General features: G+C 38.2%; 2 long non-coding RNA genes across 3 annotated transcripts; one reads left to right on the top strand and one right to left on the bottom strand.

Moving 5' to 3' along the window:
• The first annotated feature begins 5,475 nt into the window (after positions 1–5,475).
• LOC149503231 (uncharacterized) lies at positions 5,476–6,885 on the top strand. Of its 2 annotated transcripts, XR_016325522.1 has the most exons (3): positions 5,476–6,033; positions 6,117–6,364; positions 6,469–6,885. It is a non-coding gene; the product is annotated as an uncharacterized LOC149503231 (long non-coding RNA). The 2 variants fall into 2 exon arrangements; XR_016325518.1 differs by having other exon boundaries at positions 5,476–6,364.
• LOC149503232 (uncharacterized) lies at positions 6,883–8,735 on the bottom strand. The gene is made up of 2 exons (XR_016325523.1): positions 7,786–8,735; positions 6,883–7,160 (listed from the first exon to the last, which is right to left on the bottom strand). It is a non-coding gene; the product is annotated as an uncharacterized LOC149503232 (long non-coding RNA).
• Between the last annotated feature and the right edge of the window lie 17,212 nt (positions 8,736–25,947).

Below are 25,947 nucleotides of genomic sequence, written 5' to 3' on the forward strand. Positions count from 1 at the left end.
TGTCAAAGACTATTTATTGTACTTCTATAATCACAGATTTCGCCAAAACTAAACTGTAGACAAATATTAATAAAAGACAAACAATATTTAATCTATTCTCAATTTGACCAATAAGCAATAAGAAAAGTTGGACAATAAACAAATAGTATGCATGCGTGTGTGTGTTAAATACATGGTAGTGTGTAATGTTTTTTTATTTTATCGATTTAAGGTAATTTTTATGGATAATTAAAAAAAATAACATTCTGCATTCCTTCTGGATATTCTGTATAAGTGTGGGAAATTTCATACTCCTCCGTCCGCGCAATTTTCGTAAAAAGGGTACAAAGTTTTTGTTTCACGTATTATTATATAGATTTATCAAGTTATGGTTTGAGTACAATAAATACAAATAGAGGTAATATAAACATCCTCCGAAAACTGGTATCATTCGATTGAAGTCAGTTTCTCGCCCCTATTTAGATAACACATCCGCAAACCTACTCTTAACAGGAATTTAATCAATGAATTTCGGCAGTAAATTGAAATATCGCACTTCCAACCTCTCTGGAGCGGCCGCTATTGTTCTCTGAGTAGTCTTTTGTAGGGGTTTATGAGGAAAAGTGATTTAGGAACGTTTTATCGCTATATATTTTCTAGTAAAATCGATATTGTTCGAACCGTATTGCACAAAAGAAGATTTAAATATGTTGTCCTTCTAATGATTCATTATTTTCTTTAAGGTTTGTTATTTTATTGTAATTTGATAAAAACAGTTAAATTGATGACATGATTCACTGTCATTTTATTGCTGTAAATGGCAGACAAGTTCACGAGCCACCTAGTAGTAAGTGATTCAAGGCCTTCATAAGACCCCAATGTGAACGAAGCAACCCAATTTGAAACGTTGAGTTTAAGTCTCAATTATATACTGAACAATATCTTCACGGCCGCCAGCTTATTTAAATGTGTTTTTCTGATCCTGTAGTGGATACGGTGTTTGAAACCCACAGGCGGGTACAATTTTTTCTAATGAAATACGTATTTAACAAATGCTTACGATTGATATCCGCGGTGAAGGAATAACATCGTGTAATAAAAATCAAACCCGCAAAATTATGATTTGCGTAATTACTGGTGGTAGGACCTCTCGTGAGTCCGCACGGGTAGGTATCACCACCCTGCTTATTTCTGCCGTAAAGCAGTAATGCGTTTCGGTTTGAAGAGTGGGGCAGCCGTTATAACTATACTGAGACCTTAGAACTCATATCTCAAGGGGGGTGGCGGCATTTACGTTGTAGATGTCTATGGGCTCCGGTAACCACTTAACACCAGGATGGGTGGACCGTGAGCTCGTCCACCCATCTAAGCAATAAATAAAAAGATGTATTCGCGAAGCAGCTGCCCTTGAGATGTTAGGTCATCTTCGGAGACACTCCGGTGGCTGTTAGCATTCCCGTCCCTCCTGGCTGAGCCCGTGCTCACCCACCTGTCCTGGTGAAACTACAATATTTAAAGCAACGAGCCAGTACACTGAAGTGATGTAATTGTGAAGTAGAATTCCTTCTAATCTGTCTTTTGCCCCATGGCATAAGCCAGCGTCTGCATTGTTGATGTTATATATGTAAGTTTCCATAAAAGTTTGAGGATATATGTTGAACGTAGGTATTACGGTAGGAAGCGGCTTGGCTCTGCCCCTGGCATTGCTGACGTCCACGGGCGACGGTAACCACTCACTACCAGGTGGGACGTATGCTCGTCTGCATACAAGGGTAATAAAAAGTCTACTTTTCTACGTGGATTTAGAGGCGGTGAAGCTCGGATTAAGAAGCTTTTGATATAACAATGCTGTCGTAGTGATCAGCACAATCTCAGTGGAATGGACGTAAGCTGGTCTCGGTTGGCACAGTGGCAGTGGCTGGCAGGTTGCCACCCGAGTATTGCTGGCGATGACGGCACGGAATTCCCGCCGGCCCCAGCTCATGAAACTTACAGTAAGGCAATCGAATAAGGCGGCAGTTCTATATTGACTATCACAAACAATTGCTCAGAGCACTGCTAGAGTGTAATTTTTCATTTTTATTGCTTAGATGGGTGGACGAGCTCACAGCCCACCTGGTGTTAAGTGGTTACTGGAGCCCATGGACATCTACAACGTAAATGCGCCACACACCTTGAGATATAAGTTCTAAGGTCTAAAGTATAGTTACAACGGCTGCCCCACCCTTCAAACCGAAACGCATTACTGCTTCACGGCAGAAATAGGCAGGGCGGTGGTACCCACCCGCGCGGACTCACAAGAGGTCCTACCACCAGTGTGTAATTTTATAATTACTTTGTTGTTGATGCAATGTTTTAAATTATAGTAATATAATATATAGCCGTTATTGGAGATAGTAGAAACTTCTCCACTATAGGTGATGAGATATTTTTGGAACTACTAAAACTGTACAACCTAAGAGCTCTCATATATTGCTGTGTCGCCATAGAAGATCTCTAGACCACTGGCTCCTGAGAAGCCGTTCAAGGACATTTACAGTAGTGGGGTGACAATCCAGCCGTGCCATCAAGGACTAATTTTATGTTTTATTTAAAGAATGTTAATGTTCATTTTAGAGTGTATATCGATGAAATATTCAAGCAGTTCTTGTAAGGTTTCTTTTTCTCTGATAACATTGGTAAAAAGAGATGACGAAATTACTTCTAAAAAAAGAGATACATGAAAGAGATAGGTCGAATTTCATGCAGAACTTACTCATTTTACCGTAGTCTTGTTTTGTGGTCCTCGGACCGTAATTACCAGTCAACAATTCTTTATCTTAATCTAAAGTGTTTTCACAGCAAGCTCGATGTCACATCTGATTTGATCGGCTGTTGTTAGCTGCACTCGGTCGCCGATCCGACTAAAGTAATTAGTCCAGATTAACTCATAGTTATTAATAAAGTAATTTTCGACTAATGCTCCTTTGTCTAGAGGTGAAGGTGACCCGTTACTTCACGTTCGGTAAAAAATATTCAGACAGAACATCGACAAACTGCAGCGAGGACATAGCAAAATATTGTGGCCCAAAAGTAGCCCACAAGATGTACTTACTTCTCGTTTACTTAGAGTTTAGACTTGGTGTCAGGGTTGTCGTCGTCATTGTGACATTTGTCAGGACCTAGCTGTTTATACCGCTCGTATAGTGTAGTAGCTCGTATAGTGACGCGATCGAACTCGTCGATTACGACAAAGAGGTCCACGAGTGAACTAACCCATAGATAGACACAGCCCACTGAGTTTCTTGCCGCATCTTCTCAGTGGGTCGCATTTCCGATCCGGTGGTAGATTCTGTGAAGCATTGCTCTTGCTAGTGTTAGCAAAACTGCCGGTTTGAGCCCCGAGAGCGCACCTTCCTGTCCGAGCGTAGCTGGAATAGCCCCTCAAGGCTATCAACATAGGTAGGAAAAGAGACGGTAGGAGGAGACATCCAGCTGTCTTTTTGAAAGTATTTACGATAAAGTCTGTCGTATAATAAAAATTAATATATCTATAATCTATCTAATTGTGATAATTACCGGTGCCAGAGCTTATTATCAGTACGCAGCGGCTTGGTCGGTAGACAGCGCCTTGGATCTGCCCCTGGCATTGCTGATGTCGATGAGTGACGATAGCCACTCACCATCAGGTGCGCCGTATGTTCGTCTGCCTACAGGGACAATAAAAAATAAGTTGAGCCCAAACGAGATGAGTTCACTAATAGGGCACCTTAGAGTTCCCTTTTCCCATACCTGACTTATCAGTCTACCACTTCGATGATACGGTGTTATTATCGTGTTATTATAATAACTTTTGAAGTCGTCGTGGCCTAAAGGATAAGACGTCCGGTGCATTCGTATGTAGCGATGCACCGGTGTTCGAATCCCGCAGGCGGGTACCAATTTTTCTAATGAAATACGTACTCAACAAATGTTCACGATTGACTTCCACGATGAAGGAATAACACCGTGCAATAAAAATCAAACCCGCAAAATTATAATTTGCGTAATTACTGGTGGTAGAACCTCTTGTGAGTCCGCACGGGTAGGTACCACCGCCCCGCCTATTTCTGCCGTGAAGCAGTAATGCGTTTCGGTTTGAAGGGTGGGGCAGCCGTTGTGACTATACTGAGACCATAGAACTATATCTCAAGGTGTGTGGCGCATTTACGTTGTAGATGTCTATGGGCTCCAGTAACCACTTAACACCAGGTGGGCTGTGAGCTCGTCCACACATCTAAGCAATAAAAAAAAAAAAAAACTACAACAATTACAACAGTTAATGACATTTTTATTCAATAACTCCATAAATACATTGTCACTAAAAAGTTATAACAGTCAACATTCACTTAAACATTATAACAATTATAGCATCAATACGATATTATAAATTTCAGATCTTATAATTTCAGTTACTAAAAAGAAAACCAAATTATAGACGCGTAAGATGATAATTTACGATAAGTTAATGTATCTAATTCATCAGGCCGGGAATCAGAGCGGCAATATTAATTTTAGGGGATTACAAACTGTATACGTCAATGTCAGTGCGGCGCTGTAATGTTTCAGGAGATCCTACTTGACTAATAGTCGGGGGTTGCATTTTGAAGGCCGTGTTCATTATTAACATGTCAATCTGTAGATAACGCTCGCAATAAAATATTTATGAGGCCTTTAAAAGTAGAAGGAAAACGTCCTAGAGGCCGGAGCCCCAAACGTTGGTCCGACCAGATCTCCGAGCAAACCAATAGATCACTTAGCGCTGCACTACACCAGGCAACTGACAACGGAGTCACGATCCTTTTTTTTTATTGCCTAGATGATTGGACGAGCCCACCTGGTGTTAAGTGGTTACTGGAGCCCATAGACATCTACAACGTAAATGCGCCATCCACCTCGAGATATAAGTTCTAAGTTCTCAGTATAGTTACAACGGCTGCCCCACCCTTCAAACCGAAACGCATTACTGCTTCACGGTAGAAATAGGCAGGGTGGTGGTACCTAACCGTGCGGACTCACAAGAGGTCTTACCACCAGTAAAAAATAATGTCTTTGTTCAAACAAGTTTAAAGAGTCCTTAGGCCCTTGGCAGTCTCAAGTAGACTCAAGAGGGCAGGTGAATTCACAGTGTGGTTTGCTTACTTCACGATACACGTGTATTTACTTTTGTAGCCAGATCACATTTTTAAATTTTAATTTCAATTTGCCAAATTACCAGACCTTTGACTTCAGATACAAAAAAGTGATTTTATTTTATATGGGCCGACAGAATTCCTGTCACAAATGTCTTGTTACACTGATATTAAGCTTTAGAATTTAAAATTTATAATGCAAGGTACAGTTTTGTTTGACAAAGTAAATGACAGGAGTTGTTTAAAAAATGGAAAATAAGTTTAAATGACACGGGAAAGATGAAAGAGCTGTTACGTCGGCCAAAAACTCTTTTACACACGTTCAATGATTGACGTAAGCCAGGCGGCCGGTTGTTGTCTAACGGCCGTTTTCAATAACGTATCTGAGTTTTCGGATAGATAGCTATCTCCGAATATCAGCAAGAGCGTATCTATCCTTAGTTTGCGTTTCACAATCACGGATAAGTGCTATCTCTCTTTAACCAACAGTAGATAGCTTCTTCCCTCCGATTTATCCGAGCCTCTTGATACGTTTCGTTCTACTACAAATACGAAACAACATCAGGATCAAGACTTATTTTATTTTATTCTAAATTATATCTATAATTTAACCAGCATATCGTAGACTATCATAAACACATTTGTTTATAACAAAAAGTAATAAAAACATATGTAGATTTTTTTAAATTGGACGTATTGCTATTTTTATCCTAGTCGAAATTATGAAACGAAACGTTTTGACAGTCCGTTTGCCAATAAGCAGTGATCAGTTTCTTTTGTTTGTTTTTCTATTGTTTACCTATTATATTAGATGATGACTTACCTCCAAAACGCTTTAAAACTTTCGTTTATAATTCTAAGTGTGTTTATAATTAAAGAGCTACAGTGAAATAAAATGAATTCTGTAAGTATCTATGAACTACATTGATAATAATAATTTTACTTTGAAAACTTTGAGTTCAAGTTTAGAAAATATATCTTTTTCAGTCAAGAAAGGCAGCACCCATGACAAAAGATGAGACGATGATTCTAGCAGAACTTGTGGCGGCGAAAAAACATTTCAATAATAAGGCAACAAATGCCACAAACAATAAATTGAAGGAGCAGGCTTGGCAAACCCTTGTAAATGATTTTGATTCGTCGATTCGTCGTTTCCGACGAACTCCATCGCAGCTTCGACTAAAATGGGAAAACTTAAAGAACGCTACGGCAACATAAGAAACAACCTTAGTAAGGTTAGTATAATTAGTTGATTGTTTGTCTCTAATAACACATTGATAAACATGATTTTTTCTTCAGGTTGCCGTAGTATTTGAAATAATTATGCTCTTTGTTACAGGCTGGAGGTGGTAAGGATTGCAGATGAAATTTTGGATAAAGCATGCACATTGTTGTAGGTCACATATAATATTTTTAACACTTATACAGCCAAGCGGAAACAAGATGGAAGAAAAGAAATGCAAGGCTAGCATAGGGACAATGCATTAGCAGAATATCTAATAGCAAAAAAGAGACTTGACTTGGAAAATAAATAAAAGGAGATTGTTGTAGCAAAAGTTAAGTTAGATTTAGATAATGCTAGTTTAAAAAATAAAAAATTACTTAAAAGGAATATTAAATTTCATAAATTAAGTAGGCAATAATAATTTTATGTTAGATAGTTTTTTAAGTATATGTACAAATTCTAAATTAAATATCTTGCATGTACTAACTACCATGTAATTATCATTTTGGAAAATAAAAAATTGTAAAATTATCTTTGGAGTTTATTTTATAAATTATCTTTGGAAGCAATTATTTATAAGTACATAGTTGTATTTCAGATGTAAGTTTTGAAAAATTGTTACGAACAATTATATTATTTTCCTGTAGTGTATCTGCGACTGAAATTTCTGATTCTAATTCTTCTAAATTCATACTTCTGACGATATTATGCAGCATGGCAGCTATAATAACAGCTTGCATATTTTCTAGTTTTAATCTACTTTTCAATGATATACAGGGAGTCTTCTTTTACAAACACCAATGCATCTGAAAATTATACATTATTCGCTTACATTATTTTACAATACAGTATAACAAACTCTTAACTAAAAAAAAAGATTACCTCTCTATAGTATTCCTTGTTTGAATATGTGATTCATTTTAAATCGTTCCGATTGAGTATGTGGGTTAATTAATCACGTTAAAAGATAGGGTTTTGGGGATAGCCTCTATCGGCAAGCAAATAGCAATTTTCAAGTCCACCTTGTTATCAATGTTCTCTTGATATGTAGATAATTTATTATAATAGTGTCATATTAAATTCATATAAACACCTAAATATATAATATAAATAAATAAAAATATTATAATAATCTATATATATAAAAATGAAACCCGTTTTCCGTCGTCACGACATAACATAAAAACGTTGAAGTCCAGAGAAGGTTTAAAAGGTTAGATAAATATAAAAATATTCGGAATTAAATAAAAATAACAATTTTGTTTTTCCTTTGATGTGTCCCCCGTCGGATGGATTCCTTTTGTTTGTTTTAAGTTTATCTTAAACAAAAGTTTAGGTCTTTTATTTATCGATTGAGGCACTACGAAGTCTGCCGGGTCAGCTAGTATATAATAATAATAATATAAATAAGGTAATATAAATAAGAAATACCTTTTCAATCAGAATGGTTAATTATAGTTGTATCATGAGTAGACCCAGGCCATCAAGCAACAACATTTTGAAACATCAATGATGCATTGCACACAAATTACACATTCGAAATACACTTTTTCTATTGCTAAATTCCTCTCCTATATTTGAACCTGTAACACAAATATAAAATGTAGAGGTATCAGTGTGTAATAAGAATGAAGGTAAATAGCCTACCAGGTTATTGTATTAGTATATGAATGTCATTTAGGGCACCATGGGAATCCAGCAGTATTATAGAATTCCTGTCGAGTGTGATTTTGTAACACAACAAAAATTAGGTATAATTTTGCTATTGCTTTAAAAATATAAGTTGTAATAACGAGTACTTTTATGGTTAAAATTTATCTTACCTTTTTGACGTTACATTCAAATATGGTCTCATTAAATTAGTCAATTCATTCACAACACCTTTGCTCAGAAATCTATAGTCAAATTCGTAATTATTGATCTTCGCCATGTAATTCAGACGATCTTTATTTTCCTAACCATATGATATCGGCCTCACTATCACTATCTGCATCACAATCCATTATCATTTGAAATAATTCCATATCACTATCATCACTGCTACAATATGCCAATATGAAGAGAAACAATTATTAAATTATAGCGATTTACTTTCGAAAGATAAACATGTAACCGGCCGATTTTGACAGATAGCGAATGCCCTTACTAGAGATAGCGCCGCCTACCGGAGAGTTACTTAAAACTCATATTGAAACGGAAGTAAGCACGATTTGTATGAGCGTTCTATCTTTAGCAGGCTATCCGTCCTCCCGACGATGGATAGATAAATCCGATAGGAACTGCTGCCCGTCGATAGGTTATTGGAACGTAAGTAAGGACAAAAATATAGATTTGTCTATCTTTAGTAACCGTAACTAGGGATAGATAGGTTATTGAAAACGGCCGTAAAAGGGCTCATCGCTCATTGGTATCACGTCAGATCTTTAATGAATATATCGCGTGAGTGAAAATAAGCATGTATTTGGATTTGTTATATTTTTCTTGAAAAAAATGTGTACCATGACTTCTCACAGAGTTAAAGGCAACTGTAGTATTACCATCGACTATAATATAGTAATCATTACGATCGACATCACTTTTCACAGATCGCGGGTAATCTATATACTAATATTATAAAGCTGAAGAGTTTGTTTGTTTGAACGCGTTAATCTCAGGAACTACTGGTCCGATATGAAAAATTCTTTCAGTGTTAGATAGCCCATTTATTAAGGAAGGCTATAGGTTATATAACATCACGCTAAGACCAATACAAGTGGAGCACCAATAAAGAATGTTTCAAAATAGGGGTTTAAATAGCTCCTTAACATTCTATAATTCAAAAATATCTTCACTTTCTATGTAAATGAGGTAGGGGTAAAATTTAGCGTTATGCCGAAGTAACTATTCCACGCGGACGAAGTCGTCGTGGCCTAAAAGATAAGACGTTCGGTGCATTCGTGTTGAAGCGATGCACCGGTGTCCGAATCCCACAGGCGGATACCAATTTTTCTAATGAAATACGTACTCAACAAATGTTCACGATTGACTTCCACGGTGAAGGAATAACATCGTGTAATAAAAGTGAAACCCGCAAAATTATAATTTGCGTAATTACTGGTGGTAGGACCTGTTGTGAGTCCGCGCGGGTAGGTACCACCGCCCTGCCTTTTTCTGCCGTGAAGCAGTAATGCGTTTCGGTTTGAAGGGTGGGGCAGCCGTTGTAACTATACTGAGACCTTACAATTTACATCTCAAGGTGGGTGGCGCATTTACGTTGTAGATGTCTATGGGCTCCAGTAACCACTTAACATCAGGTGGGCTGTGAGCTCGTCCACCCATCTAAGCAATAAAAAAAAAAGCTAATTACAACTATAAGATTGAATTTCTTGATCTAAATTCATACAGAAATACTATCTAGTTAACAAGGTATATATATCTGAGAAGCTGTACACACCGGTATGTTAGCGAATTCCCTTTGAAAACGTCCTAATCCAGCTTTTGTGAGCTCATAAAGGAACGCTCTCCCTGGAGACCAACCTGGGTCGAGCTGTCTCGGTGATATCCCCGGATTACCTCTATCGAATACTAATCCTAGATTACGCACAAAAGGCGCGCCCTACCGGAGGATTCCTCATAAACTCGGCAAAGAAAATTCGGGTTTATTACGCTTTTTAATAAACTAGGGCTTTTTATTTGAGCAACATTGTACAACGGAAGCTTAAATCGACTGTTAAGCTCTGAGTACCTCTTTGCCGACGTTTCTTGACAAATAGGTTCTTTTTACGAATTTTTAGTCAGGTGTAAGCTTATTTTTATCCGGGGCAAAGGCCGCGTTTACCGACCGCGTTTACCGACTGAGCTTTCTTGGGACTATATATCCTTATTCAAACAAGATTTGAAATGGCTTGTGTTCCGAGTGGTGGACAGCGGCGTTACTGTGTCCCTGACATTGCTAATGTCCATCACCGATAGCGACCACTCTCTTTCGGCCATATGTTCTTAGAGAAATAATATCAAAAAGTTTCTCGAGGAAATTTTGCAATATTTCAGTATTTTTTTGGTAAATGTGTCGTTCATATCATATTTAAACAATGTAGCGTTTTACTATGTCTCAGTCAATACATATTAAATTAAATAAGTTAAATTAGTCATATCTTTGTCCATATTACCTGAAGACGCTGCGTTCATCTACATTGCGTTTCCAGAGATCTTTTCTGCCACGTACCATCCGGTTTTGGAATGAGCTCTCCTCCACGGTGTTTGTGAAATCCATGGGCGACGGTAACCACTCACCATCAGGTGGGCCGCATGCTCATCTGCCTACACGGGCAAAAATATATAGTTGATTTGATGTATACCAAGTACATTTTGAACATCACAACATCACAATAACATAATTAATTTCATTCCAGATCATTACCGTAGAGCTTCCGGTCATCTAATAACTGAAAGCTTAGAAGCGCTTTTGGCACCGACTCAAAGCTGTCACCGGCTTGATTTACAGACACTTTGGGTGAACAAACTATGTGTACATTTTCTAATCTAGATGATCGTATCAAGTTTATATCACAACAAATAGGTTTTTGAACTTCTAAAAGCGTTTATGAAAACATTTGATTTTTCCACTTTTTTTATATATCTTTCTATTATAACACGTGTTTATTTTATTGTGTTTTGAAATTAAAGAATCTATGGAATTTGTAGTGTTCACAATAATCTAATTCGCCGATTTAGATTACGCAGTGTGCGTCCGTCAGTGTAGCGGACGGTTTCTTGCTTATATTTTGGGTTTGTGAGGAAGGAAGATTTAACAATAAAAAAAAATAAGATGCCCATCTCGTAGCTGACAGCTTATTATTGAGAGCCTTAGATAAAATAAAATTACATGACAATTGTTGCTTGTTGTCAGTGTTTCAGTGTCCAAGTTTTCGGATAGAAAACGTAACCCAATGGGCTACCTTACAGGTAATGATATAGTAGATATTTATTTACTAATGAAGTCGCTATTTTACAATACTGGACACTCCAAACATAGTTCATGTATGGGTGGCAATAAATTCTTTGTTATAATGAATTTTATTTAAAAAAAACATGGAATTCTCTTTGCGAATTTATTCGTTTGTTAATTGATTAGTGGTTTTTTTTTCACTACTTTATATATTTTTCATGAACATGGACACTATAAAAATCCAAGTAATTATGGAAGTCGAGCTTCGAAACGGTTGGCAACATTAAGCGTGGTGAACATTACAAACAAACGCACGACTCGGTATTGTTTTGAACGCATCCGACATGGAAATATGTTTTTTTTCCCTTGTAGGTGAACGAGCACACGACCCACCTGATGGTGAGTCGCATGGTCGTCGCCCATGGACTTCAGCAATGCCAGGGGCAGAGCGGAGCCGCTGTCTACCGCTTAATACTCTCCCAAGCCTCGTTAGAAGAAGGACATGTCATAGCGCACGGGAAACACCGTGGAGGGGAGCTCATTCCATAGCCGGATGGTACGTGGCAAAAAAGACCTCTGGAAACGCACTGTGGATGACCGCAGTGGTTCCAGGTAGTATGGATGAACTCTACTCCGGGGGCGGGCGGTGCGATGGTAAAAACGAGATGACGGTATCATCTCGAACAATTCCTCAGAGCACTCCCCATGGAACATACGGTTCAAAATACAGAGGGAACCGAAGTCCCTCCCCAGACAAAGAGGTTCCAAGAGGTTCCATCTATAAAACGAATTCGGTAGTCGTCTGAAAGCTAAACTCAACAACGGTGAATTAAGGGCGATAGTGGAGGCTAACGATACTCAATCTACAACGGAGCTAGCTGCAACTTTCAACGTTGGCGTCAAACAAAAAAGATCCATGTGTGTCAAATTGGAAAGGAAAATAACTTGATAATTCAGAGCCGCATGAACTGAACGATCATGGATTCCTTTTGATGATCATAACCGGTTCTGGAAGTCGTTGTGGCCCAAAGGATAAGACTTCCGGTGCATTCGTGTTTAGCGATGCACCGGTGTTCGAATCCCAGGCGGGTACCAATTTTTCTAATGAAATACGTATTCAACAAATGTTCACGATTGAGTTCCACGGTGAAGGAAGTTTTGCGTCATCCGCATCCATACTCACCAAGCCTTACGCGAACAAAGTTCTGCTATTTCCAAAGTTTGGACAACTTCTTGGTAGGAGAAAAAAATATTAAACGAGAGGTAGTATAAAATACCTTTGAAGAGTTTGTTGGCTCTTCTTCAAGAACGAAATATTACCACTGCGCCGGCAAACACTAATCGATACCAGGGGTGCATATTTTGATTGATAGAATTAAAAAAGTATTTGCACAAAAGTTACTTTAATTTTCTGTAAACTAAACGGCAAATACATACTTAAAGATCCAATATTTTTCTTGTCCTATCACTGAAGTGAGTTCCGTGGATTACTTTTTCAGGGTTATAGAGGAATATCCTATCATCGATCGGTGGAGCACAAAGAATGCAAGAGATATGTGGTCTCATACTAATCTTTTAATCTGGTTAGAAACCTATATTAAAAATGAAATATTTCGTCGGTAATCATAAATTTTTAGTAATAAATTTTCAAATGTGATGTAATAATAAGTACATTAAGAATCTTACACTAGCTATGATCTAACGGTTTTATTTTAGTAATAACATTAGGAAGTATTTGGTAGTTTCTCGACACGTGTGCAAATAGTGCAGACAAGATGGAGCGTTTGACGTGCAGGGCACGAGTCCAAATACTATTTTCAATTTAAATGTTACACTTGGTAACTGACATTTGCGTAAATGTTCTTTTAAATGTGCCAAGAGAGATGTAAATTATATTTAAAAGACAATATTAATCGCGGTGTACTCAAAATTTGAAATATTTCAATTAGATCGTGAGTTTGTTGAGTGGCTTTGTAGTAACGTTGTCAATAGTTGAAGTCAAAGTATTTATGACTTCTATGTCAAGAATATAACGCGTATCGGTGAATGCTCATGCTTCAAGACAATACTGTTTACTTGTTAAAATTGAAGTTTGAAACACGCATTGGTTTGGCGCATTCCATGGGCGACAATAAGCTATCCGTCCCCCTGTGGGCTCAATTACTTTCCTTGGCAGTAAAGAAACTAAACCAATAAGAACAAAGAACGCTGAAATAGGGGAATGACAACAATTACGTAAAAATAATATTGCTTATCTACAAAGATTGAGAAATTTTAACGGAAAATTTACATGGGTAAATTCGAATATAAAAATAATTTGGGCAAGTTTAAATAAGAGGACTGGTGTCCTGGAATTGCAATCATGTCATCGTATGTCTATATTGTTTCCTACTCATTTCTATTATATCCGAATTTGCTAAGCAGACACATCGTGCGTAGAATTTACGTCAAGCAGGTGATGTTTAGTGTTAAGTGGTTACTGGAGCCCATAGACATCTACAACGTAAATGCACCACCCACCTTGAGATATAAGCTCTAAGGTCTCAAGTATAGTTACAGCGGCTGCCCCACCCTTTAAATTGGAACGCATTACTGCTTCACGGCAGAAATAGGCAGGGTGGTGGTACCTACCCGCGCGGACTCACAAGAGGTCCTACCATTTATCATTGTTGTTATGGTTCCCTGGTGAATTATACTATCTATTGAGGATCTATTATGCCTTAAAATTTAATGATAAGACCTTGTGTAATTGATGTTAACCTAAATTTTTGATACCTAGTAAAAAATAGGCTAGCGTCAGCAGCCTAGACTGGCTAACTCCTGGATTCGGAAAGATTCGCAACTAAATAATAATTAATCACCGGAATTCCATTTCAGACTTTTGGATTTCCACCAAAATTCTTGTTGTAAGATACGAAATGAGAATGTTCATTAATTTAAACTTCATCGTGAGAATATCTTAAGGCTATTTAAACTCTTCAAGCCGTGTTACTGGCTGCCCTCTTTCTGGGACACGATACGCATTCTTCAAATAACAATATATTTTGGTTATTTTAGGAATTCTTGTTTATACAACTTTTACACAATTAATCTGATTTATTTCGGTTCGATATTTGATTTTTGCCAAAGACTTTCTGCAATTCCTAGTGCGAAATAAACCTTGAATATTCCGCTTATTGTTGGTAGTTTGACTAAAACGATCGGGGAACTACGGGAGGAAAACCTTATACGGTTCACGTGAACTCGTCAATTGAGGTCGCGGCCAAAGTCTAATCTAATAAATCTATGTTAATCAACTTTAAGTGATATTGATCTTTTATCCAGAGGTGCATCAGGAAATCGGACACTAGGTACTTTACTATTTTGAGTGCCCATCGGGAGATGGATAGCGCTGTGGACAGGATAAGGACATTCGGTGGATTTCGGCACATAATGCGACGTAATATTTAATAAAACCACGTTTTAGTTGGAACATGTGAGAGCTGGTGATAGGGCGTGTTGTGAATCCGCTTGGGTACCGCTACCTTACCTATTTCTGCCATGAAGCAGTAATACGTTTCGGTTTGAAGGGCTGTAAGTAGCCGTTGTACTATAAAACTGAGTCATAGAACTCATGTCCCAAGTTGGGTGATCTATGGGCTCTGTTAACAACTGACTATCTCAGCAAAAAATAAATAAATAAGATCATAGTAGACTTAGGCATGGTGTGGGAATGTTAGTCTCACGACTCACTCGCGAGACTTCGGGACTTAATCTTTCAGCCTCCTTCGTAAGGAAAACTCCGAAGATCTAATAAAGTTAAAGCAATTCCATTTCACAATTGTGAGACCTGAACAGAGATAATAAAATCCACCTGTAATCACTATGTAACTGTAACGTGTATGATTGATATCTAGAGATCTTTCCTAATTAAGCTAAGCCACTAAGCCCTGGAATTCGCTTCCGTGCGTGCTGAGATAGATTTTTTCGAACGAATTTTCAAGACAGGATTAACTCTAGGTTAACTGCATGAATCCACTCCATTGCTACATCCTCGGGCGCAAGTGGCCCTAGTTTATGTCAGAATGCTCGCACCTTCAGAGGCACTTTAAATACTTGAGTAATAAAGGCTTATCTTCCTAAATACATCCCTAGCCTGTTTTCTGGCAAATGTTCTCAGCGTTTCGCTTGTAAAATCAGAGCACATTACTAAAGTTGTTATTCCTAAAACTTCATACAGATTTCCAGGATACCTACATGCCTTTAGGTCTACATTTAAATATGTCGTTAAAAGATATTGGTAGGTTCCATTTTGCTGCATCACGAGAGAAAGTCTTGAAGTCGTTGTGGCCTAAAGGATAAGACGTCCGGTGCATTCGTTGTTGCAATGCACCGGTGTTCGAATCCCGCAGGCGGGTACCATTTTTTTAATGAAATACGTACTTAAAAAATGTTCACGATTGACTTCCACGGTGAAGGAATAACATCGTGTAGTAAAAGTCAAACCCGCAAAATTATAATTTGCGTAATCACTGGTGGTAGGACCTCTTGTGAGTCCGCACGGGTAGGTACCACCGCCTTTCCTATTTCTGCCGTGAAACAGTAATGCGTTTCGGTTTGAAGGATGGGGTAGCCGTTGTAACTATACTGAGACCTTAGAACTTATATCTCTAGATGGGTGGCGCATTTACGTTGTAGATGTCTATGGGCTCCAATAACCACTTAACACCAGGTGGGCTGTGAGCTCGACCAACCAAGCAACAAAAAAAAAAAAAATTGGAAAATGATTGCCTCATAATGGAATGACGACTGTTTTGGGACAGGTATGTGCATGATAGGCATAGCAAAATATTAATAATGTGGAATCAACCAATACACATAGACTTCATCAAATCAGTCAAAGAGTTGAAGTTGAGTGCGAAGTAGGTACACATGTAATCGACTCCTCATGACTATCTTCTATTTGCAATTACGTATCGAAGACGCGTGCGTCTTGGCAACGGGTCTGTCACTTCTGAGATTTGTATCTAAGGACAGTGATGTATGGAGACGTTTAATTTATTTACTACAATAAATAAGGCAAGTTTTAAAAACATTTCACTTCACTTTCGATCCCGGAGATAGGCTCCATGCGTTCGAAAATATGAGACTGCTTGTTGCAGTGTTAAGAAGATTTAAAATACTTCATTTTGGTCGGTTCGGCCAGTGCTTTTGATATCAGATTTGTCAGCTGCCATCCTAGTTGCAGTTTTCGTTTGCACTTGCACTCGCACTTGAACTGAGTGCTTATCAAAATCACGTTTGGCGCTAACTAACTTAGCCAACTTGGGAAGTTTAATACAATTCGATTAAGAGGTATAAATCACACCTACACATGATTAATAGTCACGGACATTAAGACAATCTTCTATCTTTCAGTCTATAGATGGCTACTATTGGATAAAGGCCTCTCCCAATCCTCGCCACAGCGACCGGTCTTGGGCTGGCTGCATCCAGTGAATTCCCACGAACCTCCACAGGTCGTCTGTCCACTTTGTAGGAGGCCTATCCATGCTACGTCTTCCGGTACGCGGCTATCTGCTCTACGACCAATGTGCCCACTGCCACTTCAACATCGCAATCCTTTTGGCTATGTCTGTTACCATGGTTTTCGTCATTTAATTATATATCGTATCACTCTTGTCAGAGCGGTCGTGGTCGTCATCCAGCATCATTGTTGTGGGCAGATGTTATGCGCCTCATGAGCAATCGCCACTCTTCCCGGTTTGTGGTGAGCCTGGTACAGTCATGCAAACAGCCGCCAACTGCCGACTTGATCGACTTGTCAGTCCATCGCATGGGCACCCTTCTACGCGGTCTGGTGCCTTCTATCTGATCCGGCTCGTACAAACTCTTGTTTTCCCCATATTCTTATATGCTGCGGAGACGTGGACTTTGCGGCAGGTCGAGAGAAAGAAGGTTGATGCTCTGAAGATGTGGTGCTGGAGACGAGTGCTTGGTATTTCATGGACCGTCTTTCAGCGCTCGTGCATGGATGCATACTATCATTTTTTGGACATGTCTCCCGGCGAGGAAATGACTCCATAGAGCGTCTTGTCGTTCATTATATAATGTGTGTATAAATAACACACTAGCTTTGAGGATCCCACTTTAAGCTATCATCAGTCCTATTCGTTCTTAAAATAAGTAAAATTATTCGGCGTTATATGATAAAAACAGATCATCTAGATTCGAGACAGTGCCGTCAACGAGCAAATCGCTGAAACAAAGATACCAGAACTTTATTAAGAAGTGAATAATAAGCATTACATAAACCAATATAACGTCCTCAATACACAATTAGAAGTGTGTTCACTTCACATCTTAAATGAGTGATCTTTATTAAGATCTCCATTTGGAATAAGACATAAATGGTTTTACCATTAGATACATTTAAACATTTCAATTAAGACTAATTTGTTTTGGATTTTATTCAACAACAAATATCGGGATGATAACTGTATGCCGCAATGACTTGAGACGGTGCATTACATTTTTTGCCGCTCACTAACTTACCGAATACATTATTAAAAATGGTATTTTCCTCTCAGTAGCCTAACTTACGTCATAATTATTAAGCATTGTGAACGGGTCCTAACTATTCTGTTGGCACAACATCTGTCACGACGACATGTGTATACGGGGAGATTACGTCAACCGTAATTTACAAAGCAAAAGTGTCTTAATTACAAAACGGTAAAGTTAAAATTAAAATGAATCGTAAACTACATCAAAGAGAACATTAAAGGGCGGTGTAGAATATCGAGATTTTGTTGATTTTATTTATATTATTATCATCGAAAAGACACAAGACTTCATCGAATATCAATTACCGTAAATCTATTCTAACTTTAGTATTTATTGAAGCTGGCACGACAAATATGGTGTTACCAACTCTCTGCCTATTTCTACCACGAAGCAGTAACGCGTTTCCGTTTGAAGGGTGGGACAGCCCTTGTACTGTAGAACTGAGAGTTAGAACTCAGGTCTAAAAGTGGGTGGCGGCATTTACTCTGTTCAAGTCTATGAGCTCCATTTAAAACCAGTCGTTCATTTGTCTAAGCAATAAAAAATAGACTGGGTGCTTGAGAAAACAATAATAAGATTGATTAAAATATAATTTATTTCTTACCACTTAGCTTCCGCAATCAGCAAAGGTTTTAGCTTTAGCGTTATAAGTTCCGCAGTCCACCTTGCTCAAGTCCATGTTCAGTGCCAGTCCATGACATTACCCAGGCGCGCTAAAGCCACTATTCAAATGAGCATTGGAGAGTAACAGAGAAACTTGCTACAGTACGCGGCTAGGCGTAGGTATATGCATATATACGTCCAGATTCATCCTCCGTGAGAACAGCACCATAATCTCTTCTATGTCCAATTTCCTCTATCATAGCTTCTTCTCCTTTTTTTTCTCCACCTTATCCCACTAGGTGGAGTCGGCACAGCTATTTTTTCTCTTCCATTCTCTTCTATCAGTCGTCATCTCAACACTCACTCTTCTCTCTCTCTCTCTCTCATATCGTCATTCACACACTCCATCCATGCTCACCGTCCGTTCTTTAATTTGTTGATTACCGGGGCTACTTTCACACTTCCTCTGATATACTCCTTCCTCTATCACTCTCTATATATTCCTCTACCACAGCATCCTAGAAAATCCCCAGCACTTCATTGTTCATTGGCATTATCATATTCGTTCACCATTCCTCTTCGTTCTATATTCATATCTGTACTCCCCAATTTATCAATTAGCACTTTAAATTCCTATTGATTTAATGCGTATTTGATAGTGTAGAACCGCCTAACAGCCCAGTAGCCGCAGACAGTTCGGCGCTGGCTCCGGTCCACGGCAAGCTCAATCCTTGCAACACGACGTGGACAGACACAGTCTAGAGAGATAGGAGGTAAATGATAGATAGATAATTTTTTAAGCTGTGCAGCATAAATTAATTACACCTATTTATTAATCACATATTGGTCCAAAAACCTTATTTAGATACCAGTTGTTGATGCCAGTTATTATTTCCAGACATTTTCAGTGTGCTTAGCGCGAGTTTTCTAACGTTATCGATAGCGTAAAAGTTCACTCAAATATGTATGCCGTTGGAACAGTGCCCCTAGCGACAAACGTAGGCAAACGTTGCAACTACACAAACAACTACAAATTTGAGTTAACTTTTACGCTATCGAGAACGTTAAAAAACTCGCACTAAGTACATAGGTACTTGAAATTAAATCTGCTCTAGTTGTGGTTGGTTTACGGAGAAAAATAAAACATCTTCACCAATAAAATGAAAACGCAGGCAGCCGGGAGTGAAACAAAACAAAAATAAACAGGAAAAACAGAAACCATAAATTGAAAATATTTTGCTTTGAAAAGGCGGGACAACATTTTTTTTTTTTATAATTGAGGCACAAAACAAATTACAACCATAGAAATTATAAGTTTAAATGTTTAACATAACAATCTGGATTGCAATTGAAAACAGGTGCATACAGAAAAAAAATTACAACTGAACAGATGCTTAAATACCATGTATACACACACAAACACACACACACAACCGCACGCACACTCACTCACTTGAGTTAATACACTTAATATAAGTAAAAAGTTAATACAAGTACACTTTCAAAGTTAGTCGTTTAAAAGTGAATCTACTCGCTAATTATTTGCTGTGTCCGCACGGGTTCATGGTGACATCGCAAGGTCTACGGATGATGAAATATTACCTCCACGCTGAATGAGAGCGGAGAATAGAATTATAAAATGTATTAGTGACATAATATTATGTAGCTCTGACATAATATGTATGATCAGCACTGACAGAATATAAACCCTGCGCCGGGACCATCAAAATTTTATTCATTTATTTTTATTGCATATATAGATGCACAAACTCACAGCTAACCTGGTGTTAAGTGGTTACCGGAGCCCATAGACATCTACAACGTAAACGCCACCACCCACCTTGAAAAGGTCTCAGTTACAACGGCTGCCCCACTCTTCAAACCGAAACGCATTTATTCCTTCACGGCAGAAATAGGCGACGTGGTGGTAACTACCCGTGCGGACTCACAAGAGGTCCTACCACCAGTAATTACGCAAATTATAATTTTATTTGACCAGTGACGCTCGGGCAGCTGTTAGTAAATTCCACCCCTGCTGACTGAGCCCGTGCTCGACCACTTGTCCTCGTGAAACTGGAAAAGCCTCCGGATCATCAGTAATCCTTCCTATTTAAGAAATAAATAAATAAACATGCGAAAGCCACAACCATGTCCACGATGAAGAAATAGCATCGTATAAAAATAATGAAAGCTAGAAAATTCACTCGATACAGTTCGGTAAAACCATTCAATAAAACTATTCCCCTTTGAAGTGTGAAATGCCAATACGATTCCTGGAATCGTAAATAGCTGCATATCCATCATGCAAATCGTAAACTTAATTTTGTAGACAATGCAATATGTATTTGGCTGGATGCCAAACCTTTGTTTCGATCTGAAAGTTCTGGAATACGGCCTACATTCTACAATGTTGTACACTTCGGTTACAAAGCATCGTCTTGGTGATATTCGGTGACATATTTAGGTGATTACTGTGGCCTTCAGATCGGGGTGCGTGGTCGCGACGCTATTGCAAAAAATTATATTGAAGGTGTTCTCTAAGCTCAAATTCGTTTAATATTTTTTTACTAATGCAACGACTAACAATCTGATACAAACGACTCAAATTGAACACCCTATGAATACGGATGACCAAGTCCATAGACATGACGACGAAACAGTCGCAGCGCAGCCTACCTTGAGATATGAGGTCGAACGCTAACTTGCATTGGGTTAACGGGTTCTGTTTCTCAAAATGCTGGTATCCAGACAATTAACAACGTCAACTTTTTCCCAAATTTCCATTCACTCTTCCGTTCATAAGTCATCGCAAATCATTCACAGATCATTATTTGACAAAAAAATCAACAGCGCTTGGCAACTTCTGTTCCGCGCTGTCGTAATTAAGTAACACGTATTTATAGAGCCCGTGAAATGGGCGGGAGACGTTGACAGATGACAGCTGTCAGCGCTCTGACAAGTTCTCGGTCAAGGCGATGACGTCAACCCGTTACCAAGGGAATGTATTAATAACTATTTTTTTCCAACCTTCTTCCGAGAATTCTGTAAGTTTTACTTTTGAAATACGTATATTTTTTATTAATTTAAGGAAACTGTCTTTTGGCTCGTGTTTTCGGCTTAATTTGTATAATTGGTAATTTCGCGGCACAAACTGAAAGAAAAGTATTTTTGCGGTAGGTAATGTTAGTGTTGAAAACTAATGTTAGTAGGAATTGTGTGACAAAAACCGTTACCAACTAAAATAATATCCTTGGGGAGCATGAAGGTTTTGAATTGTTTTACAAACTGGAACTTGGTTTTAAATTTAAGAAATATTAGATTGCATTCCAATCTTCGCCTTGAATCGGTGGTTGCTTCGAATTTGATGGCTTTTATCGCTTTACGCTCTTCTATTAAACTATAGCGTTACCGCGCTATCCTACTATATCAGCGGTCGGGGAACCGGGGTAAATTACCCCAAATGGGGTAAAATGAAACTTTTGTGAGTAAAAAATATATTTTTTTTTATTGCTTAGATGGGTGGACGAGCTCACAGTCTACCTGATGTTAAGTGCTTACTGGAGCCCATGGACATCTACAACGTAAATGCGTCACCCACCTTGAGATATAAGTTCTAAGATCTCAGTATAGTTACAACGGCTGCCCCACCCTTCAAACCGAAACGCATTACTGCTTCACGGCGGAAATAGGCAGGGTGGTGGTACCTACCCGCGCGGACTCACAAGAGGTCCTACCACCAGTTATTAATGTGAAATTTCTTTAGAATCGTTAATTTTTTAGTTATTGTTTTCTTTTCAAAATCATCACGGGGGCTATAATATGAAAGATACTAAACAGAAGCGATTTTGTTTTTTTTTTGTTTTTCGTCATGGGGTAATATCATCTTACACAAAAATATTTTTGGGTAATCATTTAAAAACTTCCCCGACCGCTGTAATATATGTACATGGCTCATCACACGTTCTGGGATGTAGTCGAGACTAACCGATTATAATTCATGAAACATGATTTTCTATTATGCTTCTGATCGTTCTGTGAACGAATTTTTGTTCTCTACTACATGGCGTTAGTTGTTATTGTATTGTCTGATAACGCGACCTCTCCGCGCCCCTATAGACCAAGAGTTGCCTCTCGCTGTCAGCAGGGGCGGTTGTGACAACATTGTAACAATTCAAAGTTAATGAGCGATTTATTTTATTTATTGCTTAGGTTGGTTCACGAGCTCAGAGCCCACCTGGTGCTAAGTAGTTACCGGAGCCCATAGACATCTACAACGTAAATGCCGCCACCCATCTTGACATACAAGTTGTAAGGTCTCGGTATAGTTACAACGGCTGCCCCACCCTTCAAACCGAAACGCATTATTGCTTCACGGCAAAAATAGGCAGGGTGGTGGTACCTATCCGTGCGAGCTCACAAGACGTCCTACCACCAGTATTTTTCCTATGTCCAATTGATACTCTGTAACAATATGGTCCTGGTATTGTTTTGGTAATTTAAGATTTCGTGAAATAGTAATCTCATTTTTTTTTATTTCTTTAGTTTAAGAACCAGCTTACGATGAACCTGAGCCGATACAAGCCACAAAGTCTCCGATTTCGCGTATGAACAATTATTGATTAACAAAAGCATTAATATTGCAATGACTTTCCAAAAACATTTTAATGCAAGCACTGATTGAAGTATTAACCTTAATACTAACAAAAGCTGTTTTACTTTACATTACTCTGTCAGAAAGCCAACGAGATTGTATTTATATCGAAAAAGCGAGCGAATTAGTATACGCCTGGTTTTGTATACGGGGAGTTAAGCACTTTATTGTATAAGTTTACAAAGATAGAAGAAGCTAGAGAGCAAACGCGAGCTTCGTTCATGATCTTTCTGCTAAGTAACATTATAGAATATAAATAAATGAAAAGTTTACGTGAAAACAAAATAAAACACATTATATTACATAAACACGCGTACATGATTATTTTAGTATTAATACGTTATAATTAAAACAATACGTGTAATGAAATCTAGTGGGTTTAGAATAGGACCGTGCATCATTATGGTTGCTGGGTTCATGTCTGCAGACAGGCTAATATCCCTTTTTATCCGTATTACGCTCTTATTAGCTTCAGACGCATGTATGTTATTATGTAACGGAATCTTTGAACATGATTTTGACCCCCTTCAAAAGGTCGGATTAACTCGAAATTTGGCATACTTATTAAGGACCGATGACAATTCAATATATAAAAAAAATATTGAAAAATTTAAGTAAATTCAACTCAAAAATGAAAAGGAAATAATACTTTAAAAAAGCTAAAAAAACATGCTTTTTATAGAAAATCCAACAAAAAAATAGAAAATAAATTTTAATGAGCGCGTTGAAATGCTCGTTGTCAAAACAAAATCTCTACTTCTCCGTAAGCTTCATAATATTTATACGCGCTCAGTCCGCTAGTTCACCTAGTATCTCCACGTAATTTATCTGTTTACTTTCATCTAGTCCGCAACGCCCGGACGCGAACTTATTGTTTATGTTATATCGTGTTTTTATTTCAATCAGTCTTAATACTATGCTAGATTGCCAGATGATAATATCACTGACATAATTTCTCGACGAGTTGTAATGTCGAGCATTAATTTAATACAAAAAACGCTATGTTTAATTTGTAGTCTCGTACCTACTTACTACTCACTTACTGGTGGTAGGACCTCTTGTGAGTCCGCACGGGTAGGTACCACCACCCTGCCTCTTTCTGCTGGGAAGCATAATGCGTTTCGACTTGAAGGCTAGGGCACCCGTTGTAACTATACTTGAGACCTTAGAAATCATATCTCAAGGTGGATGGCGCATGTACGTTGTAGATGTCTATGAGCTCCAGTAACCACTTAACACCAGGTGGGTTGTGAGCTCGTCCACCTACCTAAGCAATAAAAAAGTCAATGTATTCTTCTAATAAATCTCCTCCTAAAACGTGTCGCGCAGATATCTTCAATATACTAGCATTAGAAATAAATACATAAATCTGAATTGTTGGAATAACAGATATTCGAACTAATGGCATCTAATTTAAAGAATCGTTCTGCTTTTAGCACAAGGCGTTTATTATGAGAATAGTTGAAAAACAAATCTTTTAATAGCATCCAACAAACAGTCAAGATTAATGTTCACTGTAAAATTGAAAATGAATGAATGAAATCATGAGTAGTAGCGGTCATAGATAATTCTTCTGCTACCATAACGGTTTCAGATCTGAAGCTCTTAACGAGTTGTTACAAAATTCACCCTGGCCACAAATCAGACCCTGCCTTTTGGCTTTAAACTATAATTCCATGCGCTGTGAGAACCGGAGACAGAACATACTTACTTACGCTTTTAGGACGCTTAAATAAAAGCGGCTCTAAATAAAATAATAGAATGTTTATTTTATGTAAAAATGTACAATGCTTTTTGTTATAGACCTAGGGATCATGGCCTCCTAGATTTCTTCGGTCGCGCACGCATGTAACGGAACCAAATGTTTCGCCACACGCTTTAATAAAATCTATACATATAAATAAAATTGGAGTGTCTGTTTGTAATATTGAAATAACAGCTTTTTACTACATGCATATGAATATATATACGGTACATACACCAAAATAATTTTTTTTACAATTTTAGTCTGTCTGTCTGTCTGTTTGTTCCGGCTAATCTCTGGAATTACTGAACAGATTTTGACGAGACTTTCACTGATAGGTAGCTGATGATATAAGGAGTAACTTAGGCTACTTTTTTAGACTAGCTTTGCCCGCAGCGCCACCCGCGGTACGACAATAACAGCGGATAACATCGCGGGACTCAGCTATCAATAATAATTTAATAAATCCGAAGCGAAGTGAGGGTGGGTCGCTAGTAATAAATAAAATAAATATAAATAAAACAACACTCACAGAAATGCCAACAGAAATGCATTGGACTGCTATAAGCTGATGATGATGATAATGATGGTATGGAAATTAAATACCCAGAAAAAATATATCAAACAAGCCTGTTCGTCATACGAGTGTATGCTTTTTAGTTCTATTGCTTATTAGGTTGTTTTAAAATATTATTTAGTAAGTAGTTCTAGTACTTTATGTATATATTGCTATTATAAGTGTAGATATTTGTATGTATGGATATTTTTTTTATGCTTTTGGAGGCTGACGAGCTGCCGCCCATCTGCTGGTGAGTGGTTACCGTCGCTCATGGACGTCAGCAATGACAGAGACAGAGCCAAGTCGCTTCCTACCGTTAAGTAAGTATTCTCCACAAGCCTCGTTTGAAGAAGGACATGTCATAGCGCTCGGGAGACACCGTAGAAGGGAGCTCATTCCAAAGCCGGATGGTACGTGGCAAAAAAGATTTCTGGAAACGCACTGTGGATGGATGCATTAGTAGTAGGAAGTATGGGTGAACTCTGCTTCGGTGGTGGGCGCTGCGATGGTAAACAGAAGATGACGGAAGTATCTCAAACAATCAATAGCGTGTCATTGATAAA

Source organism: Bombyx mandarina, chromosome 03 (assembly GCF_030267445.1).
Source record: "Bombyx mandarina strain Sakado chromosome 03, ASM3026744v2".
Lineage (NCBI taxonomy): Eukaryota > Metazoa > Arthropoda > Insecta > Lepidoptera > Bombycidae > Bombyx > Bombyx mandarina.